Genomic DNA, 6,000 nt, shown 5'->3' on the forward strand with positions numbered 1-6,000 from the left:
ACTTTTGCTGCCAGAAATGGACCCTATTTTAATGATTTTTTTACACAAGGTTCCAATCTGAATTGGGAAACAAATTTTAAATGAAAATCGTAGATAATGAGCTGAATTTTCTGCCCATATTTTTACTTCTTTATTTGGAGCCACGGTTGAGGAGATATGATCAAAATACTGAACCCCAGTCTGCCCACATCATGCAGGGACAGCTCATTTCCAACATTTCCAATTTCTGTTCACACTGGATCCTCTCTTCTTGTGTAAACCCTTGGGGGTTCCCTTCACCCATAAAAGGGGACCTCTTCTTCCTTGAAAAGGACTCAAGCATTCAAGCCATAGATGAGAGGAATTCTTGAGGGAGTGAGTAGTAATGCCTAATTGTACTTAGCCATTAACATAAGCCCAAGCCTACACTTTCTCCTAGAGGAAGACTAGCCATTCTTGTACGCTATACTTGGAAGATCAACTCTAATCAAAGAAGGTCTTGCACTTGGCATATCAATCAAAGTGGAATTCTCCACTCTTCTTCTCTCTCCATCAATAATGGTGTCGAAGGGTTTGTCAAGTAAGATGTGTTCTACATTGATGTTTTCTTGATTTCTTGTTGTTTTCTTTTTCATCTCTAATCCAACATATATATATATATATATCTAATCTCATCTCCTTAACCAAATCTATCTCTCTCACTCTTATTAATTCATCCTCTCTACAAATTTTAGGTTCTCCCTGCTACAGGTACATCTCTCCCCGCAGTATCCTTATTGCCTACGGGCAAGAATAGGGCTTGGGAGGGAAACTCTCTTCTCTTCTCTTCTCTTCACTTCCCTCATATCTACATTTCTCACATACTATCATAGATGAATAACCCACATGATGATAATTTCTATCGCTTTCACTCTATACGATCTATTAGAATTAACGTATGGATTAGCCGTAAAATACACTTTCAAGAACGTATAGTGTTTCTCTTTGGCCCAGAAAGGCTTGATGAAATACTTCTATCACCGGATCCCATCATGCTACCTCTCATAGACTATAACTTTTCTTTTGACGTAAGCGTATTTATCTTGCTATGAACCAAGAGGCTTTGTACACACAATTAATCCCAATCACTAGACAAAATATATATATTATGGTAAGCACAAAACTACAATTCCAAAGAACAATTTGTAGCCTATTTGGTCAGCCAAGATTGAATGCCATTAACTCATCTATTAACCCTTTCATATTACCCATGATACGATATGACCATAGCCTTGATGTTTTCATTTTCGTATTGTTTTGACATTCTCTTTTGTGTTCTTTCTTTGTGTGTGTGAGTGCGAGAGAGAAAGAGTGGGTCTTCTTTGATTGCACTTCTTTCCAAACCCTAGTCTTCATGGCATCTATGGTTTAACTCCTTCATATAGTTTTTTGGAGTTCTCTCACAAACTCTCACAGCCATAAGCCCGCTGCTTTTCTGGCAAGACCGCAAATTTCTCAACAGCAAAAGAGACAACGTATCCCTTTGCATCGACTTCCTAGAATCGCATATGAAGCAAGTCAAAAGGTTCAAAAGACATGCAAGAGCAAAATACTAAGTTCGGGGTGGATGCTTGACATCAAGAAATTGTTTGGAAGATGGGATGCATGTCACTTGGTCAAGGATGCGTCGATTGACTCCCAAGTTAATGAGGCCTTCTTACAACGACAATGTATCACGGCTTGGGAGAAATCCGGAGGTTCTCGCTTCAGCCATTACACCACACACGTTGCCCCAAACTACAAATCTCTCTTCTTCTCCGAACGAGGTAACCAAACCCATCTCTACATCCTTGAGCCCATCCCGTTGAGTGCGATCCGCACCATTGCCTCCAATCGTCTTAGCTCCCATTCTCTACGCTGCGAGACAGGACGTTGGGGCACTCGCGATGAGTGTCATCAACTTTGCACCTTATGCCCTCATCAAGTGCGAGAGAGTGAGTACCACACACTACTTGAGTGCTCAGCTTTTGACCACATTAGGTTCTCTTTTCCCCATATATTCAGTCATGAGCTCTCCCTAGATACCTTCCTCTCCCAACCACGATGTGGACTCTCTATTGCAACACTCATTTCAGCCATTTTTGAACATCGAGAGTCACTTATGACCTCCACTCACACCACGTGACATGTTCATTTGGTCCCATAGGTCATATTTGACCTCCGAGGACGATAATAGAACTCTCTCTCTCTCTCTCTCTCTCTCTCTCTCTCTCTCTCTCTCTCTCTCTCTCTCTCTCTCTCTCTCTCTCTCCGATTTAGGTGATCTATAGCCTCAATCGAAGAGCATGAAGCCCTCTACGCATTGATGTAAAGACAGAATTTTTCTATGTAATGGAAGGCTTTGCTGTAACAGTATCTCAGAACTGAAAAAACTGTCAAAACTTTGCGTTTTTGTTGCCGACTTGAAGGCAATGTCAGACAAAACTCGCAAGGGTGGAAAAGTCACACTCTCCATGGAGAATGATGCAAAATCTCCAAGGAATTTGGATGCTAATCCAACCACATCATCTACAACAACGGAAGCAATGATCATGGCTTACTTGATCTCGTTACAAGAAACCGTTAACAAACAAGGTGAAGAGTTGCGCGCACTTGCAATGGAGAATGGTACTTTAAGAGTTCTCATTGTGGAGAATGAGCACCTCAAGAAGGTTCTTGAAATGCAAACAACACGCTTGATGCATCTTGAGAATGAAGTTCAAGAATGTAAACGCTCTCTTGTTGACATGAATGTATTGAAAGAGCGCTTGAGCAAAGTTGAGAGTGATCATGTATTGAAAGAGGAAACAATAGATACAATACGACATGATGTATGTGAGATGAGAAATGCATCCAAATCATGGGCTGATATATGTAAGGATAATGTGGTTTCTACATCTCCTATCAGGCAAGCCGTTGTCCAAGCAAAGAATGTAGAGAATGTGGACACTCAAGAATTGCACGAACGACAAAAACGCTCAAAGAACATCGTCATTCGTGGAATCAAGGAGGAAAGCATGGAAACACCCCAATCTCTTGCAGTTGCTATTGAAGATTTTTTTGCTACACACTTTGGCATGTCAGGAATCATGGCTTATGGTGCACATCGAGTTGGAAAACAAGGAGTCCCTCGCTTGGGAGAAATACCTATTGTATGTACCATGGCTGATGAGGTAAAGAGAAAGATCATCCTTGACAATGGTTGGATCTACCTCAAAGGAACAGGTTGTAATGTATATGAGGATCGCACTCTTATGCAACAAAATGTACGTCGCAAAGAATATGAGGAAAGAAGCAAGAAGGTTAAGGTATCACCTCAAGAAGAAAAGCCACTTAAGGAGGATGCAAGTCCACCCAACAAATAGGGACACATGATCTATGAGACCAACTCACGCTTGCGAATAAGCTTTTGGAATTGTAACGGGTATCCATGGAATGCGAGAATTAGCATTGATGAGCTTACCAATGACTCCGATGTGATACTTCTTGTCGAAACATGGGAGCATGACGCGCAACGAATTCTTGGATTTGACAAATACGATGTGCATTCTTTGATGTGGGCCAAAAATGCAAAGCAACGAAGAGGCCAAGGAGGCGTAGCATGTATGACCAAAAAGGGTTTGAAATATGTTTCCATTGTCAAAGAAGATAAGTATAAACGCTACTTATAGCTGAAAATCAGCCCACCAAATGGTCAAGTCATGTTTGTGGCCGGTTGCTACATTCCTCACTATGACTCCAACTTTTATGCTTGCTTGAATATGGATAGAGATCAGCCCTTTGTTGAACTAGAGGAAGACATTGCTCATTACAAGGATCAAGGTGAAGTCATTGTTTTTGGAGACATGAATGCTCGCACAAATATGTTACAACACAACACACAACAAGTAGACATGCAGCATGTCTCAAGAAGAATGGATGACTCATACATGTATAATCGAAGTTCTAATGATGCAAAAGAAGTGGATCACTATGCAAAGTCACTTCTACATATGTGCAATAGTACCGGAATGCTCATTGCAAATGGTGTATCTCTATGGCAAGGCACCAATGACTTTACATGTAGAAAGCACAACGGTGCTAGCGTGATTGACTATATGTTGTTCTCAGAAGCCACTCTAGAATGCATACAAAGCTTTACACTTGGTGAATGGAATCCGGAATCGGATCATAGGATGTTATGTATTGACCTCAAGTGTGGTAAACGGCCCAAGCATGTAGCCTCCAATCATGATGTGAATCATTTGTACCTACGTCTAGACTTCAAACGAGCACTTATATATGCTGATATGGTGGACCAAATGTTAAGCATGATAGAGCATCAAGAGAGCCCAACATTAGAATGCAAGTGGAAAGTTTTCAAAGAAGTAATTTTCTCTTGTGTGAAGGAATGCTTTTCGGTGAAACACATGTCTTGCAAATGGTCCAAGAAGGGTAGCACCAAGAAGAAATGGTTTGACATGGAATGTAGTCAAGCCCGAAAACACTTGCTAAGATTGGATGCAATCAAATACAAGGAAGTTTACTTGGAATGTTCACACACATACAAAGCACTTGTTCAAAAGAAGAGAAGAAGTTGGGAAGTCGAAAAACAACTTCTTTTAGCACAAGAGAAAGCACATGCATGTGGCAAGTTTTGGCAAAATCTAAAAGGCAAGCGCGTTGAGAGCTTTGGTGACTTGACTCTTGAAGATATGTATATGCATTTTAAGAACCTCTATGAGCAACGCAATGTTGATAAGATGGAGTGTTGTAGCTCCCTTCCGTTTTTGTCTCCCTTCTTTACCATTGAAGATGTATGCCGCGCACTTGAGAAACTTGCTACTCGCAAGGCAGGTGACCTTCAAGGTGTCAAGGCTGAAATGATTAAATGGACAAGCAAGAAAACACGATATTGGATATGCGATATGTTTAACCTTGCACTTCAGTATGGCATGCCTCATGATTGGAGTGCAAATTGCATCAAACCTTTGTACAAAGGAGGAGATGTAAACAATGTGAACAACTATCGCACTATAATGGTTGGTTCTTTAATGGCAAAGTTATTTGGATGTATCATGGAGATGAAGATAAGTGAATGGGCTGAAAAGAATGGCAAACGTGCACTTGGCCAAGCAGGTTTTCGAAAGCATCATAGCACTATTGATCACCTTGTCACTCTTCGAGTTCTTATGGAAGCGTCTCGATTGAAAGGAAAAAAGTTGTATTGTTGCTTTGTGGATTTCAAGAAAGCTTTTGACATGGTACCGCGAGGAAATATTTGGAGACGTATGCAAAGCCTTCAAGTGCCGAGAGAATTTATGAATGCAGTCTTTCGCATCTACCAAAAAGTGATATGTCGATTACGTATGGGAGATGGAATTTCAGAATTTTTTGCAAGCACTATTGGTATCAAACAAGGATGCCCACTTTCCCCAACCCTCTTTGGGCTACTCATTGATGAATTGGAATGCATGGTTCTTGACTTTATGCAGCAAGAAGGCATAGAAGAGGTTAAGATTGGAAATGCGGTGATCATGCTTTTGCTTTATGCCGATGATGTAGTGCTCTTGGCACATACCTTAGAAGATGCACAAAAGCTTATGAGTGTCTTGGAACGCTTTTTCCTGCATAGCGGGCTGATCCTGAATGGATCCAAAACCAAGGTTATGCTTGTAAAGACCCTCAATGATGAAAATCCATGCATTGTATATAACAATGAGAAACTTGAAGTGGTAGATCACTTCAAGTACCTTGGCCTTGAGGTTCCATCCAATCATAAATGGAAGGATTGTGCAATGCGTCGCTTGGAAGCCGGAAAGAGTGCTTATTATGCATTTGAGAACATGTGCAATGCAGGAGAGATCAAGTGTTGGGCTCTCAAAAAGTACCTCTTTGACACATTGGTGACACCAGTGCTTCTTTATGGAGTGAAGGTGTGGGGTGGAAGCATCGGGAAGTCTACTTGGAAAGAGTTTGAGAATGTCCAAAAGCGTTTTCTCACCAACTTTCTCCAAGTCAAGA

The sequence above is a fragment of the Adiantum capillus-veneris genome, chromosome 6 (genome assembly GCF_014529385.1).
Source record: "Adiantum capillus-veneris isolate H3 chromosome 6, ASM1452938v2, whole genome shotgun sequence".
In the NCBI taxonomy this organism is placed as follows: domain Eukaryota; kingdom Viridiplantae; phylum Streptophyta; class Polypodiopsida; order Polypodiales; family Pteridaceae; genus Adiantum; species Adiantum capillus-veneris.